The sequence below is a fragment of the Heteronotia binoei genome, chromosome 1, assembly GCF_032191835.1.
Source record: "Heteronotia binoei isolate CCM8104 ecotype False Entrance Well chromosome 1, APGP_CSIRO_Hbin_v1, whole genome shotgun sequence".
NCBI lineage: Eukaryota > Metazoa > Chordata > Lepidosauria > Squamata > Gekkonidae > Heteronotia > Heteronotia binoei.
Genome location: NC_083223.1, coordinates 11,738,844 through 11,759,700, shown reverse-complemented (window position 1 = coordinate 11,759,700; position 20,857 = coordinate 11,738,844). Strand labels below are relative to the sequence as shown.

General features: G+C 45.7%; 1 protein-coding gene across 1 annotated transcript in view; it reads left to right on the top strand.

Moving 5' to 3' along the window:
• Positions 1-20,857, top strand: part of MACROD2 (mono-ADP ribosylhydrolase 2) — a 1,708,848-nt gene that overhangs the window by 1,124,701 nt on the left and 563,290 nt on the right. The window lies entirely within an intron of this gene.

The window sequence follows — 20,857 nt, the reverse complement described above, 5'->3', positions numbered from 1 at the left end:
CCGCCTCCTCTCCAGGCTAAACATCCCCAGCTTCTTTAACCTTCCTTCATAGGACTTGGTCTCCAAACCCCTCACCATCTTTGTCGCCCTCCTCTGGACCCGTTCCAGCTTGTCTATACCCTTCTTAAAATGTGGTGCCGAAAACTGAACACAGTACTCCAGGTGAGGTCTTACCAGAGCAGAGTAAAGTGATACCGTCAATTTACATGATCTGAACACTATTCTTCTGATAGACATCTAAAAAAATGAAACAAGGGCCATGAAAATAATGTTAATAAATATTGGTAGGCTTTGGGGGTGGTCAACCGAGAGGTGGTTTCACATTACTCCATCTCCGTGAAGTCCGGCTAAAATGGCTTCTTCCTCTTCCCCCTCCCCAAAAGGATTTAGACTTAATTTGTAGTTCAGAATGTGGTTTGGACACTTGGCCTCATGAGGAGATTCTCCTCACTCTGCTGAGCTACATGCAGAGAAGATGCCAGGTGGGATTTATTTTCTCCTGTCAGCCATCCTGAACTTGTAAGTGATAGCAGCAAGAAACATAGATCACCTGTGCTTCTCTAACTCATAAACTGTAGCCCTTTATGCTTAAGGCCGATGTTTAAATTAGTGTAACAGGATAGTGTGAACTTCAGCTTTATACACAAGGGTCCCTGACCAGAGAATGTTTGTCAGGCTTATAGATCCCCTGAAATTAATACGAGTTAGTCACAATTGAATTCCCACCGATGTCAACGAGATTGAAGCACCGTTCGCTTTTTCTGAATCACAGCCAGCGATTATACAAAAGGTTTTGTTAAAATCATGACAATTAAATCCCCTGAGATGTAGACTTCAGCTTAAAGACAAGAAACTGGTGTTGTTTCTTAACTGATAAGAAAATTTAAGATTTTTCTTTCTTTTACCCCTTCAAGTAGTGCAGCAGGAACGACATTTTCCTGAATAAGTAGTTAAGAAGCAGTAAACAGATCTAAGATTACTTGGTGTAATCTGTTGTGCTTGAGCATTTAAAATTTACAACTGTTACTTGACTGGGTCAGCATTATAGTGTAAATATTTAGTGAGGTTTCGTTACAGGGAAACACAATCCATATTCCATCAGACATGTCAGGGCGAAACAAGTAGCTTAGCCAGTTTTCCATGTGTAACGTTTGTGATTAATTACTGAAAAAAGAAAAAAAAATAGTGTGTTCATTCTGCAGTGTGTTATTACTTTTTAATTAACTGAGATTTGAGCAAATTGAACTAAATCAACCCAAATTTAGACTAAGATTGGATCCCCCAGAGTTCCTTAGGTTTAGATTGGAAGAACAATAGAAGAGCCCTGTGATCAGATCAATAGTCCAGCTAATCCAGAAATCCATCTCGCACAGTGGCCAGTCGGTTCTTCTGGAGGGCCAACAACAAGGCATAGAGGCTGAGACCTTCCCTCGAGGTTCCCTTCTGGCTCTGGGATTTAAAGGCTTATAAGAAGAGCCCTAATGGATCAGAACAATGAGGGTCCATCCAGCTCAGCATCCTGTCTCACACAGTGGTCAGCCAGTTCCTCTTGGAGGCCAACAACAGGACATTGAGGCCGACTTCCCCCAAGGTTGCCTCCTGGCTCTGGATTTCAAAGGCTGAGTTCCTCTGGATATGGAAGTTCTTCTCAGTCACCATGGCTCATAGTCATTGATAGACTTATCCTCCATGAATCCATCTAATCCCTTTTAAAGCTATTCATTCCTGTGGCCATTGCTACATCCTCTGGAACTGAATTCTGCATTTTCAATAACTCTCTGTGTAAAGTAGCATTTCCTTTGGTCCATCCTGAACTTACTGCCCATCGACTTCACTGGATCCCCTCGAGTTCTAGTATCTAGAGATGAGAAAAATTTCTCTTGGTCTCCAGCCCATGCATATTTTTTTAAACCTCTCTCATGCCCCACCCCCAAACTGAAAAGTCCCAGGCTTTTCAGCCTTTCCTCATAGCGAAGGTGTTTTAACCCCCCCCCCCTCATCTTCGTCACCCTCCCTTCACAGGTTTAATTATGGTGAAAACACCAAAAACAAACAGTACAGTTATACTGTAGGGATATGTTTGCCAACACGGACCTTGAATGATAATTCCCTGTCAGCTCCTTTATCCTAACTGTAGATATCCTGTGTAGGACAGACAGCTGCAGTATCGCCCCAGACAGTCACCCATTTTAAATAGTGCTTTTATAAAACATTTTCACAAATGCAGATGGTTGTCTTTTCCGTCTGTTACCGACAGGATGTCATCTATCGATATTTGACAATTAAAGGCCGCATTTGATCTTTGGCTGTGAGCTGTGAAATACCTAGTGAAGCTTGAGCGATTTGTCTTCTCATATGAAGGAAGAGGAATTAATGCATGTGGGAATATCTACCCCCTTCTTGTTCTTCCATCACTTCATCTGCAACTCCAGCTATGGTTGTATGTGCTCCTGATAGATTTTCTTTTCTTTTTTTTAAGGAAAAAAGAAGGAGAAAAAAACTCAAAATCTGGCAACTAATTAGAAGAGCAATTTTTAAAACATAATCCAGGAGAAAACTGGGTTTGATTCCCACTCCTCCACTCACACCTGCTGAAATGGCCTTGGGTCAGTCATAGCTCTTGTAGTTGTCCTTGAAAGGGCAGCTGCCGTGAGAGCCCTCTCGGCCCCACCCACCTCACAGGGTGTCTGTTCTCGGAGAGGAAGATAGAGGAGATTGTGAGCCACTCTGAGATTCAGAGTGGAGGATGGGATATAAATCCAATATCATCATCATCATCATCATGTAGAAGCAAAAATTTGGTGTTGGAAGAGAATTTTACTGATATCGTGGACCGCCGGAAAGACAAACAAGTCGGCTCTAGATCAAATCTAGGCTGAACTGTCTTTACAAGCTAAAAGGACTAAACTAAGGCCATTGTACTTTGGACACATTATTAGAAGACAGGAGTCCCTGGGAAAGACAAAACTGGTCTGAAGCAGCAAAACAAAGTTTGAGTCCAGTGGCACCTTTAAGACCAACGAAGTTTTATTCTGGGTAAAAGCATGCACACAGAAGCTTATACCCAGAATAAAACTCTGTTGGCTTTCAAGGTGCCACTGGACTCAAACTTTCTTCAGATTTCATTTCCCCCTCCCATTCTTACTGGAACCCAAATCTTTTTTAAAAAGAAACGTAAGGGCAGGCGCATACTTAACAATACTTGAGGACCCGCATGTGGCCTGTTTTCTAGACTGATTGTTGGATTGAGTCTTTGAAAAAAGGAAATACATCGAGAATATGTTTCAGGAGGGAAGCCATGATGGTCAGTAAAATAAAGTTTGAGTTCAGCGGCACCCTGAAGGCCAACAGTTTAATTCTGGGTCTAAGCTTTTGCATCCATACACACTTCTCCATGTATGTATCTGAAGAAGTGTGCATACATATACAAACTTATGCCCAGAATTAAACTTTGCTCATCTTAAAGCTGCCACTGGACTCAAACTTCGTTCTGTTGCTTCAGACCAACATGGGTATCTACCTGAATCTATCTGCAGTAAAATGATTAGATTCAAGTCCAGGAGTACGTTAGCGATTCTAAAACTCTTCTTGGTCCCCAAGGTGATGCTGAACTCAATTCTAACCATTGAGAGCCTAGTCCACTACAAATCGGCAATGCCTTCTGCAGAACCAATTCCATTTTTTATCTCATGAAGGCAGAATCCCTACGACCCCTGCTGCCCTAACAAAAGCTAGACACAGCTTGACCAAAAAAGTTACGTGTTGTGTATTTGATTCAGGCTGCAGCGTGGGGGATTACAGAGCTCGAGAATCCCAGAGCCCTTAACCTCCCGCGTGATCCTGTCTAACATTTTTTGTGCTCCTCCACTTCACCGCACTTTGTAACAAGGAGAATCCAAGAGGAACTGTCGCTTACGACCAAACATCGCTGCCGCTCGATATCCGTCGGCCAATGCAAAAAAAGATATTGTCGTTCTGCATCTTTGTCCCTCGTAGCCAGGTATCCACTTCATAGCACACACACACACACACACAAAAAGGGCTTTCACAATTGGTGGTAATTAGTATTCGTGTTGGCAGTGTTACAAGAGGGACAGAGAACTGAATGGACGCGAAGGCCCTGCCGGTCACGGCACAGAGAGCGAGACAGCGAGTCAGTCACTGGCACAGTGCTGTGGTCCAGCATACCCAGATTCTTTGTCCTCGTTGGAAGCATTTTGGTTGACAAAGAGAATTAAATAATTTTCACAAGCAAAGGGCTCTCCTGGAGAAAAGAAAGGGGGGGGGAAGCATTTTGATTGAGCCGCAACACATTTGAAATATTTACTGCAGACTGTTATAGTTCCCTGAAGCCTGTTTCCAACTAGCTGCAACAGTCTAAAGGAAGAATGGCTGCCCTTGATTCTCTTGCCTCAAATAACCCGCTTTATATGAAGCATGGCAGAATTCAGAACCTCTGCGTTACGGAGAGAGAGAGAACGCCATCTGTCCCTGCTGGAGGTTTTATTTATTTAGCGAGCTTAGTTGAATTTTTCATCTCTGTCTTATAAAATTCTCGTCTGCGTGCAAGAAAACGACAATGAAAAATGGGCCATCTGAACATGAACGGTCTGGAAAAGGTTTCGACTCTGATATTTGCATTGCGTGGATCTTACCTATATTAAGAAATGCAGACGTTAAAATATTAAAAATGAAAAGAAGATAGGAGCACGTGGGTATCGAGTGGCAAAGATTGCAGAAGATTCTGCTGCCGTGGGTACAAATCGGTGGTGATTGCGTGAAGCTGCCTTTTACTGAATCAGACCTTTAGTCCAGGGGTGTCAAACTCATTTGTTAGGAGGGTCAGATCTGACATAAATGAGACCTTGTTGGGCCGGGCTATGTCAGGTTAGGCCAGGCCGTGTCAGGTCAAGCCATGAGTGTACCTGTTTAAGATTAGGTAGCAGAGATAAAACTTTATAAAGGACACAGACAAACACAGTTAAATATATATATTTAAAAGCTTAAAACATGTTTAAAACCTTAGCATGTTGGTCTTAAAGCTGCTTTCTTTGTATTTCTCCCATGGGATTCAGGGAACTGGGCAAAGGAAGGCCTGGCTCTTTCCTTCCTTCCCCAGAGGGCTGAGAGAAGGAGTGTCAGCTAATAGAAGGAAGAGATGCTTGGCTCAGTACCTCTGCTGTGTGATTGAGAGAGCCTGGAAAAACAAGCTGTCTCTCCCTCCCCTTCCTTCCCAAGGGAGGAGCCTCAGCCAATGGAGAAAACAGAGATTTTGCTCTGTAGCTTCTGTGCAATTGAGCAAGCCTTGCAAAGCAAACTGTTATGCAGAAGGAAGCAAGAGAGAGGGAGAAGGAAGCCGAAGACAGCCAGTTGCTCGTGGGCCTGATAGGAGCCCTCTGGGGGGCCTGATTTAGCCCTCAGACTGCATGTTTGACACCCCTGCCTTAGTCCATTTGGGTCAGTACTGTCCACTCCAATGGGCTGTAGCTCTCCAGGGTCTCAGGCAGAGGTCTTTCCTGTCATCTATATCCCCTTTATTTATTTATTTATTTATTTATTTATTTATTTATTTATTTATTTATTTATTTATTTATTTATTTATTTTTACTATAACAAACAGTTTTATTTACATACAACAATTAGAATAATTCTCATACAAATCATAATAATCAAAATAATAGCATATACATTAATGAACACGAACAACATAAAACACGTAAATACGACACATAACTACAAAACAGATCCCCATTAACACAAGGAGTGAGAGGGGTTAATCGGAATAAGTTTCTGTTACTCCATAACAAATCCTTTACTTTTAACCCAAATATAGATGGGGTCCCATTCCTCTTTGCATTTTTGAAAGTTACCACCATTCAATCTTGTGGACAGTAAGTCTGACTCTGCAGCTTCTAATAATTTGGACACAAATTCCTCTCTATTAGGTATCTTAGAGATCTTCCAATATTTAGCATATAGTATTCTAGCTACGGTAACTATGTGCAACAATAGCTTTATCATCTATTTCCCTTTTAATGTGAGATGCCAGAGACTGAACCTGGCCTTTCTGCATACCAGCTCACGGTAGGGAAATCACTGGCTATCACACTGAATGATTACACCAAGTAAAGCAAAGCGAAGCTTCTAGTCGAAGTATACGAGGCAAGACTTCTTTAAGGTTACAGAAGCCAAAGAAAATTACAAAAAGATTGAGGTCCAAAATTACTTTAACAATTGGAAGGGAAAGTGCTTGTGTGAGCAATATTTCAGAGAGAGTATCCAGGGCTTTTTTCTTTTCTTTTCTTTTTTAGCAGGAATGCACAGGGGCAGAGTTCCGGCTGGCTTGGTTGGTTTCAGGGGGTGTGCAAATGAGTTCCTGCTGGACTTTTTCTACCCCCCCCCCCCCCCCACAAAACAAAAAGCCCTGGAGATATTGATAACAAAGTCGATAGTTGATACTTCCTTGTAACTCTAGAGCACTCTGGAAAGGTGACATTAAAATCGCCGAAACAAACAAAACATTCATTTGCAACTTTATTTGGGGATAAAAAATTACACATTATTGCCATATAAAAGAGCACTTACGTTGTGAAGCCATGCATAAGGGCGTTTGTTTCTTTTGTTGAGGCAATTATAGTTGTGGGGTGTGACCGCAACAGGGAATAAGAATTAAAATATAAACCAATTGCAATAGAACCTTTTAAAAAAATAAAATTTCAGCAATACCTCCTCAATTAAAAAAAAATACTTTGAAGTATTAAAACAGTACTGCACTTACACATTTTCGTGCATGGTCCTTTGAGCGGCAGACAGACTTGCGTTCAATATGTCACACCTATGATCGTATTAAAAATTCTCTGTAATATCTGCCACAATTTTCATTCATCCCATTCCCCATCTGTGTCATAAATATGGATGATCACAATATCCCCATCAATGGTGTCAAGGCATTTCTTCATCGTTAGCAGAGCTCTCTCAGCACCCTTGAGTAGGAGGCAATTGAGAAGAATTTATTGACTCTTTGAGAACATCCATCTTCTGGGCTCCTGTACTGTATTTTTTTCCCCAGTTCAAAAATAGTTTATATAAAAGGTTTCAGAGCAGTATGGAAGGAGGAAGATTCCCTCCCCAGCCACACACACACACCGGATGGTTCTTAATTCCCCCCCCCCATTGGATCAGTCTGTTTCCTGTCGCATCCTGCATCAGTTGCATTTTCCACCTCACTGTCTATCACTTTCCCCCCAGAATTATATTATCTGAATCAAACTCATTTGTTATGAGAGCCAGATCTGACATAAATGAGATCTTGTTGGGCCAGGTCGTGATGGGGCGGGACATGTGTGTACCTATTTAAGATTAGGTAGCAGTGGGCCTCGGATTCAGTGGGAGCTCACAGGAGCACAGCTCCTGAACCTTTCTGAGAGTTCCACCTCTTCCTATTGAGAGTTCCACCTCCTTGTCCATTGAATAGTAAGTGCAGCTGCATAACAATCCCTGGATGAGCTCCACCACCTACAAAATGACCCCTGGGCAGCAGAGATATAAACTTTTTAAAGGACACAGATAAAAATGATTAAAGTTTTTTTTTTTTTAAAAAAAAGCTTAAAATAAAACATGTTTAAAACATTAGCACTTATTGGTCTTAAAGGTGCTTTCTTTGTATTTCTCCCATGGAATCCAGAAAACTGGGCAAAGGAAGCTCTGGCTCTTTCCCTCCCTCCCCAGGGGACCAGGAGAGGGGAGGAGTCTCAGCCTATGGAGAAAATAGAGGTTTTGCTCTGCAGCTCCTGTGCGATTGAGCAGGCCTTGCAAAGCAAGCTGAGATGCAGAAGGAAGCAAGAGAGAGGGAGAAGGAAGCAGATGACAGCCAGTTGCTTGGGGGCCTGATAAGAGCCCTCCAGGGGCCTGATTCAGCCCCCAGACTGCACGTTTAACACCCCTGGTCTAATGTGTCATGTTAACAGTAATGTTATGATTCAGTTCTATATTTTAGGTTTCAGGTTTCTGGTTGGTTCCCGAGCTCTAGAATCCTGATGTATTGTCCATTGGAAATCCCATCCTTTCAATCATATTAATAATGTAAATGAAAATAAATAAATAAACAACATTCCCTGCCTAAACAGAATACACGTTTTGACAGAAGGAAAGAAACTGGGTGAGGATCATAAAATCTTATGAACCCGTTCCTCCCTTCCACTTCCTCTCAGGATCCACTAGCTAATTCGGGTTGGCCGTGAACTTGGTCTGCTTCAGGTCCCTCACCGAAGTATCGTGAGAATCCACTAACTCCAATAAGCCAGGTTGATTTTGTCCTCTAATCCTTGCAATGTGAATAGAGCCCATAAACCAGCGATTTCTGAGGATCGGGTTGTCAAAAGAGAAAGAGGAAACCACACAGCAGGCGCCGGAGACTTCTTCCAATGGTTCCCCTTTTGATTCCTCAGTGTTAGAGAGATTGAGACAAGCGCTGATGGTTTTCCATTCCCTTTTGTCAAACGCCACTCAGTGGTGCGGTGTGATTAAATTCTTCAAATGCCTTGCGAATTGTGTAATGTGTTGAGTCTTCAGAAGGAAGCAAAAATGCAGATTGGTTTTATGAGCTGTGACGTTCCTTTTTGGTTTTCATTAATTTTTGCCGCTAACTTGTTTACCCTCGTAGAATCCCAGTTAGTTTTTGCGTTGGCAGTTTTATATTTCTCCTTAAAAATGAACTGTTGGATGATTGAGGTGGAATTCTAGCAGGAGCGCCTTTGCATATTAGGCCACACATCCCTGATGTAGCCAATCTTCCTGGAGTGTACAGTAGGCCCCTGTAAGCTCTTGGTGGATTGGCTACAGGGGTGGAATTCTAGCAGGAACTCCTTTGCATATTAGGCCACATGCCCCTGATGTAGCCAGTCCTCCTGGAGCTTCCAGTAGGCCCTGTACAAAGAGCCCTGTAAGCTCTTGGAGGATTGGCTACAGGGGTGGAATTCTAGCAGGAGCTCCTTTGCATATTAGGCCACGCACCCCTGATGTAGCCAATCCTCCAAGAGCTTACATGGCTCTTTTTTGTAAGCTCTTGGACGATTGGCTACATAAGGCGTGTGTGGCTTAGTATGCAAAGAAGTTCCTGCTAGAATTCCACTCCTGTGGATGAAATGATATGGAAGAAACCATAGAGCAGGAGTGTCAAACATGCAGCTCGGGGGCTGAATCAGGCCCCCAGAGGGCTCCTATCAGGCCCCCAAGCAACTGCCTGTCATGGCATCTACAGCTGACGGCATCTATGTGCAACATGGTGTACAAATCTGGAGTTTACAAATCTATTGAGCTTGAGAGTAAACTATGGCCTAGGTTTGTCAGACCCCAGGTGGAACCTAGAGACTTCCTGGGATTAACACTGATCTGCAAATGACAGAGATGAGTTCTCCTGGAGAAAATGGCTGTTTTGGAAGGTGGACTCTATGGCAGGGGTGTCAAACTCATTTGTTATGAGGGCTGGATCTGACATAAATGAGATCTTGTCAGGCTGGGCCAGGCCACGTGTGTACCTATTTAAGACTAGGTAGCAGAGATATAAACTTTATAAAGGATAAAGACACAATTAAAAGGTTTTTTTTTAAAAAAAATCTGAAAACATGCTTAAAACATTAGCACTCGTTGGTCTTAAAGGTGCTTTCTTTGCATCTCTCCCATGGGATCCGGGAAACTGGGCAAAAGAAGCTCTGGCTTCCCCAGGGGACCAGGAGGGGTAGGAGCCTCAGCCAATAGAAGGAAGAGAGGCTTGGCTCAGTAGCTCTGCTGTGCGATTGAGAGAGCCTGGCAAAGCAAGCTCTGCCTCCCTGCCCCTTCCTCCCCAAGGGAGGAGCCTCAGCCAATGGAGAAAATAGAGACTTTGCTCTGTAGCACCTTTGTTATTGAGCAAGCCTTGAAAAGCAAGTTGTTATGCAGAAGGAAGCAAGAGAGAGGGAGAAGGTAGCAGATGACAGCCAGTTGCTCGGGGGCTGATAGGAGCCTTCTGGGGACCTAATTCAGCCCCTGGGCCACATGTTTGACACCCCTGCTCTATGGCATTATGCCTTCCTGAGGTCCCTCCCCTCCCCAAGACCCGCCCTCCCCAGGCTCTACTCCCAAATCTCCAGCCATTCCCTAACCAGGAGTTAGCAGTCTTACTGGATCACCATAATTGCGTGGCTGAACATTGCATATCTGAACAGCCCCTACAGGCTAATAACCAAGCATTTCACATGCAACTTCTAGAGGTATGTTACAGAAATCGTAATTCAAATTATGCCTGTACTATTTCAGTCACTGAGAAAGGTAAGATGGCTTGTTCGTTTCCTGCTTAATGTGTTGGACCCGACCAGGTTTTCTCCAGGGGAGGAAGGGAAGAGGGAGTTCCCTTTGAACACCAAGAAGAAGAAGAAGAATTGCAGATTTATACCCTGCCCTTCTCCCTGAATCAGAGACTCAGAGCGGCTCACAATCTCCAAATATTCCTCCCCGACAACAGACATCCTTTGAGGTGGGTGGGGCCGAGAGGGCTCTCGCAGCAGCTTCCCTTTCAAGGACAACCTCTGCCAGAGCAATGGCTGACCCAAGGCCATTCCAGCAGGTGCAAGTGGAGGAGTGGGGAATCCAACCCGGTTCTCCCAGATAAGAGTTCACGCACTTAACCACGACACCAAACTGGCTCTGCTGGGGATCATGGGACCTGCAAGGACCAAAGCTATGGTGGGCAGCAGGGATTTTTTCGTGGAAGCAGGAACCCCTTTGCATGTTAGGCCACACCCCCTGGTGTAGCCAGCCTTCCAAGAACTTACAGGGCTGTTAGTGCAGGGACTACTGAATGCTCCAGGAGGATTGGCTACATCAGAGGTGTGTGGCCTAATAGGCAAAGGAGTTCCTGCTGCAGAAAAAGCCCTGGTGGACAGTGGCTGCAGCCAGTACAGGTGCTGGTCAAGGCAGAGAAGAAAAGCTGGCTGGATCCAACACAATATTGCTGTATATTTTGAAGAGAAAATGAAATCCAGTGAAACTGATGGGCAGTAAGTTCAGGATTGCTTGACCCAGAGAGTAAGTAAAATGTGGACTTCGCTGCCAGAGGATGTTGTGATGGCCTCAGGAGTAAACAGCTTTCAAAGAGGATTAGATGCGTTCATGGAGGATTAGCCTATAAATGGCTACTAGTCATTGTGGTTGAGGGGAACCTCTACATTCAGAATCACTAACCCCCTGAATCCCAGAGCCAGGAAGCGACATCAGGGGAAGACTTCAGCCTCTCTGCCCTGTTGTTGGCCGTCCAGAAGAAATAGGTGGCCACTTTGTGAGACAGGATGCTAAACTAGATGTGCCACTGGTCTGACTCAGCAGGGCCGAGGTCAGACGCACATAAACTTACGAGATGGGCATGGATGAAAGCCAGATGCATGTCGGATTTTATGCGGTTGTCCAAACATCAGCATCTGGCAATGGTTGTTGGCTCGTTCATGTCCCGAACTGCCACGACTGAGATGCGGACTTTTTTGATAGTACATTAAATCCAGAATAAGAATGCTTCTGACGACTCCCGCGCGTACTTTCTATGTTTGAACGCTCCGTTGTAGCGCAAGCGCACTTCTGCTTCCCTGCGAGAGCTCACTCCAAATGATACAATTGCGCCAGCAATTGTTGACTCAGCCTTCCAACCTTCCGAGGTCGGTAAAATATGCACCCAGCTTGCTGGGGGGGGGGGGGGGTGGAATTGTAATGACCAGGGAAGGCAATGGCAAACCACCCCGTAAAAGGTCTGCCGTGAAAACTTTGTGAAAGCAGCATCACCCCAGAGTCGAAAACGACTCGTGCTTGCACAGGGGACCTTTCCTAAATGGGGGGGGGGGAGGCAGATCGCCCACCTTTGCTGTCTCCCTGCCAGGGGAGGAAGATGACCCTCTCCGCCAGGTGGAGAGACAGCAAAGAGAGCTCATGGGCTTCCCTTCCTTTCCGGGTGTTTAAATGGGGGGGGGGGGAGGAAGATCACCCACCTTTGCTGTCTCCCCGGCAGGCGGAGAGAAAGCAAAGAGAGCTCCTGGGCTTCCCCTTCTTTTCCAGGTGTTTAAATGGGGGGGGGGAGGAAGATCACCCACCTTTGCTGTCTCCCCGGCAGGCGGAGAGATAGCAAAGAGAGCTCCTGGGCTTTCCCTTCCTTTCCGGGTGTTTAAATGGGGGGGGGCAGATCTCCCACCTTTTCTGGCACCTTTTTTTTTAAATAAAAGCCAAGCACGATATCCACGGTACTGCGTTTGCACGAGTGTGGAATGCCATCTCAAAAAATGAGGTCCGGTTGAGACCTCTGATCAACCAACGACGGGAACAACGCTGCTTAGAACTGAAGGATGGAGGGATGTCTGATCAGGAAATTCATTGTAAAAAAGCTGCGGGGTATAATAGCGACGGGTTAGGGATGGATTTAATGGTGAGTGTGACTGCGGCCTAGGGCTCCTTTTATGCTCTTCTAAGGGGAAGGCCTCAGCCTCTATGCCCTCCACAAGAACTGCTTGGCCACTCTGTAAGACAGGATGCAGGACTAGATGGACCATTGGTCTGATCTATCAGGGTTCTTCTTATATTCTTGTCAAGGGAAGACCTCAGCCTCTCTGCCCTGTTGTTGACCATCCAGAAGAATGGGTTGGCCACTGTGTGAGATAGGATGCTGGACCAGATGGGGCATTGGTCTGATCCAGCAGGGCTCTTCTTATGTTCTTATGAAGGCCTTGACCTCTATGCTCTGTTATTGGCCATCCAGAGGAACTGGTTGGCTGTGTGAGACAGGATGCTAGACTAGAAGAACCACTGGTCTGATCCAGTTTGGTGTAGTGGTTAAGTGTGCGGACTCTTATCTGGAAGAATCAAGTTTGATTCCCCACTCCTCCACTTGCACCTGCTGGAATGGCCTTGGGTTAGCCATAGCTATAGCAGAGGTTGTCCTTGAAAGGGCAGCTGCTGTGAGAGCCCTCTCAGCCCCACCCACCTCATAGGGTGTTTGTTGTGGGGGGAGAAGATAAAGGAGATTGTAAGCCGCTCTGAGTCTCTGATTCAGAGAGAAGGGCGGGGTATAAATCTGCAATTCTTCTTATCTTCTGATGTTATTATGAAGGCCTTCGCCTCTATGCCCTGTTATTGGCCATCCAGAGGAATTGCTTGGCCACCGTGTGAGACAGGATGCTGGACCAGATGGACCACTGGTCTGATCCAGCAGGGCTCTTCTGATGTTCTTCTGAAGGCCTCAATCTCTACGCCCTATTGTTGGCCCTCCAGAGGACCTAGTTGGCTACTGTGTGAGACAGGATGCTGGACTACATGCATCACTGGTCTGATCCAGCTGGGCTCTTCTTATGTTTTTAAATATCAGTATTTTTATATGGATGGATTCATGAAAATATGTCAAAAGATATATGATTGTGCAGTTAAGGGTTCAAAGCCTTCAGTCTTGTTACCTTAAGAACTTCTTGGAACCGAGGAGGTGGTTTACTGGCCTTAAACCAACCTGGTTGCCCAAAATCATCAGAGGTTGTGTGGGTCCCCTCCTTTTCAAGAAAAAGGGCCAGTCACACTTCTGCCCCCACAATGATGTATTTTCAAATGATCAAAGGTCAATGCGTGTTGACATCTGAAATATGAATTTGCTTTACCCTTGGTGAACCAAAGATATAAGTACATAAGAGAAGCCAGGTTGGATCAAGCCAATGGCCCATCCAGTCCAACACTCTGTGTCACACAGTGACCAAAACCCAGTGGCCATCAGGAGGTCCACCAGTGAGGCCAGAACTCTAGAAGGTCTCCCACCAGGGCATTTTTTGTAGCGGGAACCACTTTGCATATTAGGCTATTACCCCCCCCCCCCCAATGTAGCCAGTCCTCCAAGAGCTTACAGGGCTCTTTTTAAAGGGCCTACTGTAAGCTTGGAGGATTGGATACATCAGGAGGGTGTGGCCTAATATCCAAAGGAGCTCCTGCTACAAAAAAGCCCTACCTCCCACTGTTGCCCCACAAGCACCAAGACAGAGCATCATTGCCTCAGACTTAAGAGCATAAGAGAAGCTGTGTTAGATCTGCCCAGTGGCCCATTCAGGCCAACACTCTGTGTCACACCGTGGCCAATATCCAAATGCTGTCAGAAGGTCCACCAGCGGGGCCAGAACTCCACAAGCCCTCCCGCTATTGCCCCCCCCAAGCACCAAAGTCAAGAACTGTATGAATTGACCTTAAGAAGAGCTGCCCTAATGTATAGATTACTTTGGATAAGGCATACTAGCTTGGTGACCCTGTCACTTCAGGGATAGTGCACCAACGCTGCAGGTGGAGTGACCGTTGGGAACTTTTATGAACTCCTGCCAGCTCTTCCATGTTGGATCCATTGGCTGATACCAGAGCACTGTCTGAATAAAGTACTGCTGTAATGCACTGAATGCTCCGATGTTAGATAATCTCTTATGTGCAAAGGAAAGCATGAAATACTTGCAAGTCTTTGGTCTGGTGCCTAGGATATGGAAAGCTCACAGGCATGCATTTGTCAACATTATTGCGTTCTTATTTTGCGAAGAACACTGGGGACTTGAGCATGTTTATTAGCTCTATTCGCCATGCATCCCTTGGCTTGTCTAAGAATTTTGGAAGATTACACCGTAAACATCACTTCCACCGAAAACTTCCCTTTCTGGCAGTTACAGTCAATAGGGCTGATGGCTTGTCTGCTCTCTAAATGTTCATCGTGATGATGCATTAACGCTCAAATGGCAAGCAACGGGGGGAGATGGCACCGTTTCTGGAAATGACATTATGAACGCTTGCCAAAACCCCTTCCATAAATCAACGAGACCCGACTGTAGATTAGACATGCGAGAACAACAGCGGCTTGATCAGCCTTTGCCCACTTCCTTCCCTCTTCTGCACTGTGGCCACCACTGCATCGACATCTGTCTGCTCATTTCAGGATGTTCTCTCAAGCTCTTTTGCAGCGACTCATCTTGAAAGAGCTACGTGCACCAACCTGTGCTCACTCTCCTTCTCTCCCCCGGTTTTCTCAAGTACTGGTGTAGTAAGTCTGGGTCTAACTTTTGCCTCTTTCTATCAGTCTGAGAACAGATGAAATCAAAATTGTGCATGGGATAGAGAAGGTAAGAGCCCCGTGGCGCAGAGTGGTAAAGCTGCAGTACTGCAGTCTGAACTCTCTGCTCACAACCTGAGTTTGATCCTGGCGGAAGCTGGTTTCAGGTAGCATGCTAAGGTTGACTCCATCCAGCCTTCCATCAGTCTGAGGTTGGTAAAATGAGTACCCAGCTTACTGGAGGGACAGTGTAGATGACTGGGGAAGGCAATGGCAAACCACCCCGTAAAAAGTCTGCCGTGAAAATGTTGTGAAAGCAACGTCAGCCCAGAGTTGGAAACGACTGGTGCTGGTGCTTGCAGAGGGGACTACCTTTACCTTTTTTTAAAAGAAGGTAGAGAAAGAAGTACTTTTCTCCCTTTCTCACAATACGAGAACTCGACATTCAATGAAATTGCTGAGCGGTCGGGTTAAAAAGGATTGAAGGAAGTCCTTCTTCACCCAAAGAGTGATTAACACACGGAATTCACTGCCACAGGAGGTGGCGGCTACAAGCATAGACAGCTTCAATAGGGGATTGGATAAGCATATGGAGCAGAGGTCCATCAGTGGCTATTAGTCACAGTGTATTGTTGAAACCCTTTGTCCGGGGCAAGCGATGCTCTGTATTCTTGGTGCTTGGGGGAGGGCACAGCGGAAGGGCTTCTAGCCCCACTGGTGGACCTCCTGATGGCACTTGGTTTTTATGGCCACTGTGTGACACAGAATGTTGGACTGGATGGGCCATTGGCCTGATCAAACATGGCTTCTCTTATGTTCTTATAGATGGAACTCTCTGTCTGGGGCAAGTGATGCTCTATATTCTTGGTGCTTGGGAGGGGCAACAGTGGGAGGGCTTCTAGTGTCCCGGCCCCATTGATGGACCTCCTGATGGTTCCTGGTTTTTTGGCCACTGTGTGACACAGAGTATTGGACTGGATGGACCATTGGCCTGATCCAAGATGGCTTCTCTTATGTACTTATATCTTTGGAGGGCCAGTTTGGTGTAGTGGTTAAGTGTGCAGACTCTTATCTGGGAGAACCGGGTTTGATTCCCCACTCCTCCACTTGCACCTGCTAGCATGGCCTTGGGTCAGCCATAGCTCTGGCAGAGGTTGTCCTTGAAAGGGCAGCTGCTGTGAAAACCCTCTCCAGCCCCACCCACCTCACAGGGTTTCTGTTGTGGGGGACGAAGGTAAAGGAGATTGTGAGCCGCTCTGAGACTCTTCAGGGTGGAGGGCAGGATATAAATCTGATATCTTCATCTACCTCACAGGGTGTCTGTTGTGGGGGAGGAAGGTAAAGGAGATTGTGAGCCACTCTGAGACTCTTCGAAGTGGAGGGCAGGATGTAAATCCAACATCTTCTTTTTCTTCTCTTATGTTCTTAAAAGGCTCCCGTTTCAAAAAACAGCTGTTTCATACATTACTGTGTCGCCTGTCAACACTTTTCCTTTTGCCCAACAAGTGTTTTAGAAAGTGAGTGGGTTAGGTGGTCATCCGCCCCCCCAGCAAGGCTGCTGATTAGCCATTGGAAATTTGATTTGCACTGCAGATTTTTTCAAACGCCACCACACCATGAAGATCTCCACTGTGTGACTGACGCAGGGCCAGATCTAAGGGGGGGGGGAGCAGAGGGGGGTGATGCCCCGGGCACCGACAGAAGGGGGGGGGTGCCAAATTGGGTATGGAGTCCATTGTATTTTATGGGACCATAAGATAGAATGGCCCAAAAGGGGGCGCCATTTTTTAATTTTGCCCCCCCCCCAAAAAAAATAAACATGTAGATCTGGTCCTGGACAGCAGCTGTATTAATAAATTGGTAAATTGTATAAATAAATTGGTAATAAATAAATGTATAACTAAATTGGTAATAAATACCTGTGTAATAAATTGGAAGACCATTTGGACTGGATAGCAATAAAAGGTAATAAAGGTTGCCTGTTTATTGCTGTTACTAGGATGATGTTTGTAATATATAAAGGTTAAGGTAGGTAGTCCCCTGTGCAAGCACCAGTCGTTTCCGACTCTGGGGTGACGTCGCATTACGACGTTTTCACAGCAGACTTTTTATGGGGTGGTTTTGCCATTGCCTTCCCCAGTCATCTACGCTTTTCCCCCCAGCAAGCTGGGTGCTCCTTTTACTGACCTCGGAAGGATGGAGGGCTGAGTCAACCCTGAGCCAGCTACCTGAACCCAGATTCTGCTGGGATTGAACTCAGGTCATGAGCAGAGCGTAGGGCTGCAGTACTGCAGCTTTACCACTCTGCGCCACGGGGCTATAGAATGATGTTAAAAAGAACAAGAACTAGGAAATGCATGTCCTTTTGTTATACCTAGATTTTCAGCAACGGCAATGAACAAGCACCTTTTATCGCCTTTTATTGCTATCCAGACCATATGGTCTTCCGATTTATTACACTGTTTCACCATGGCTGCAGCCAGACATACCATTAGTGGCGACACAGCTCCGTCTCGCTGACGGATTAAATATGTTCGTTCAGACACCCACATCTGGCAATCGAGTGTCATCCAGGGTCATTCCGACTTGCTGCGGATCAGTGCCGCATTAATTTGACAGCGCAGAAAGTCCGGCCCTTTTTCAAAACAGCGGCACAAAATCGGCCTTTTCCTGTTTGGACAGTTCACGCGCGATACTGCCCCTTGGAACGTTTACTGCCCCTCCCACTTTTTTTTTTTTTTTAAAGCCCCAGCAGACATGCGCATTGCCAGATTATCTGGGAATCTGAGGTGACGCTTCTGCTTCTCCAATCAACACAGGATCGGAGGGGGGGGAAACGTTATCCCACTCTTCAGAACAGGAAAAAAAAATCTTTTTTTTTCAATGTGGAGGATTTCCAGATATCATTGTCACTGCCAATTTCTAGGAAATTAATTCCTGGCAGTTTCCTGGTTTGAATCCGCAATGTTAATTCCGGAAATTTCCCCCCTTCCCCCCTGCCTCTGAAGCATTGACTTCCCACCTCCAAACAGTAGGGCGCATGTTCAATGGACCCCCCCCTCCCAGAAATCAGCATCTGATCACGCATGCTCCAAGGAAAGAGTGTGATAGTATTGGATGTCTGATCGCTCAACAACAGAATGAGTCGCATTCTTGGATGCTCGTCTGAACAGCCCTGCATCAAATCAATATTCAGCTGTTCAAATTTGAGCGCTACACACCCGCTTTTAATGTGAGGTGTGGCCTCACCCCATTTGATCCTAACTGTGTATCAGTTTACACTCTTAACCCGCCAGTTACATGTATTTCACCCCACTGTACCCTATCCCCTTGTCTGAAGAAGTATGCATGCATCCGGAAGCTGACATTCTGAATAAAACTTGGTTGGTCTTAAAGGTGCCACTGGACTCCCACTGTGTAAAGCAGTATTTCCTTTAGTCCAGGCAACCTCCAGGCTGTGGACCAGTACTAGTCCATGGCCTATTAGCAACCGGGCCATATAATTATTTCATTATATATTACAGTGTAGTAATAATAATAATAATAATAATACGACATTGGATTTATATCCTGCCCTCTACTCCGAATCTCAGAATGGCTCACAATCTCCTTTATCTTCCTCCCCCACAACAGAACCCTGTGAGGTAAGTGGGGCTGAGAGAACTCTCCCAGAAGCTGCCCTTTCAAGGACAGCTCCTGCCAGAGCTGTGGCTGACCCAAGGCCATTCCAGCAGCTGCAAGTGGAAGAGTGAGAAATCAATCCCAGTTCTCACCTATAAGAGTCTACACACTTAACTGCTGCACCAAAATAAAGTGCACAATTGTATCATCCTGAACCATGCCCCCCCCCCCCCGCCAACCTGGTCCATGGAAAAACTGCCTTTCACAAAACCGGTCCCTGATGGCAAAAAGGTTGGGGACCGTTGCTTTAGTCCATCCTGAAACTCATGCCCATCGGCTTCCTTGAATTTGGTCCATGCAACATCGGTTTGACCATGCCCGTTCATTTTGGTGTTGTTCTGTATAAACAGATGTGTTTGATAGCTGACTATGTAGTTATTAACTTCCTACATCTGTGTAAGAAAATGACCTTTAGGCATGAGTAACCATGCTGCCCCTCTGACTCCAGAGCTGAGCTGCTCTGATGTGAATTGGTCTTGAGCATAGCCCTTTTCTCCTCCTCCACCACCACTTCTTCTTCTTCTTCTTCTTCTTTTAATTCAGTGCACATTTCCATAACCTTGACAGAGTTCAAAATTCTTTAGGTATTTTTGTTCAACCTCAAGGCTAATGCTGCTTACTTTGCGCTATGTAATCACAGTTACTTTTCCCAGGGAGCCCAAAACAAGGCTTGTTGAATTCCTGCGAAAGAACAAAAGCCAGAAAAGCGAATAAGACCTTAATTTTCCCAGTCTGTTTCTTCATTCATTCATTCATTCATTCATTCATTCTTTTTTCTTTCTTTCTTTTTTTAGGCACACATTTCTTTCCTGAGTCTCTCCTCGAGCGTTAATAATTTTGTATAGAGAGCTTATTCTTGAAAGGCACTCATAATTAGTCCTTTGCATAACGATGGCCAGGTTTTGAGTTATGTAACGTGCGTTTTCGCATGGATTTATTTCCCCAGTGCTTCAAGTCAGCCAAAAAAATAAAATAAATTAAAGGCTGCTTAAACATCTATAGAAAGCCGTTTTAATTGGCGGTGCTCTTTTCCGCATGAGTGCCCCTAAAACCGGAAGACCCACAAACTGTGTTCAGTCCATGCTGTTTTGCTTGTGTTTAAATTACTGTTGTGTTCACAGTGTTGTTAGTATACTGTAACTGTTAAAGGGCGCAGTCTATTGTCAGCTTTCCACATGGGAGAGGACTCCTCTCTCTCTCTCTCTCTTTTGGGCGCGGTACAGATTTTTCTTCTTCCCCACTCTCTCGTCATCCCTACCAAAACATCCTGGTACTGTGGGGGCAGGCATGAGAGAGAACCTCGGCTAAGGTAGCCAGCTTCCAGGTGGGGTCTGGAGAGCCAGTCAGAATAAAACAGTTAAAATACAACATCCGCCTGGGACGTGGGTGGACAGGGGCAGAACAGCACCTCTGCCTTGCTCCATGGCTCGGTTGCTAGCAGGCCACAGCCCGATACTGCTCCATAGCCCGATGGTTGGGAACCCCTGATCTAAAAAGAGAAGATGAGGAAAGGAAGGGAGGGGAGGGGCAAAGCAGGTGAGAGCCAGAGGATTCAGTCAGAGTGTGGCCGACCTTCCTTCGTTGCTATTCTCGCTTAGATAAAACTGTCTCAGGTTCCTGAGTGCTGCGGATGGTGACAGAGTGCCCCCTTCCTCTCTTCTGACTGGCAGCTGTGCCACGGTGCAGTTGAATATGGGTTCTTTTTGCCTTGTTTTGGGTTAAAGGCAGTTCCCAGCCTGGAAGGGTTGAAACACTCGCTTTTGTCAAAGTCAAAGTTGCTTGGTATCAAATTGTGACTCCGCTCGGCCTCAGCTTCTCCCAGCTTTTCGCTTCCCAGCGTTTCGCATCCCAACAATGCGGTTGATTAGTTTTATTCAAAAAACTATCATCTCCGTCCCGCTGTTGGTATCTCTGTGGCTTTTTCATTCATCATCAGTTCCCTTAATCTTGCTTTATTTTTGAAGCGAATTATCTGGGGGATTTTATTCTGCGGCACCTTCCTCTCAGTAGCCCGTTATTGATGCCTTTGTAACGGGGAGAATTAACCCTTGATTTTGAGTCCGGCGTGATTGAGATTGGTGTCTAAGCTTCTCAGGAACTCCAGCT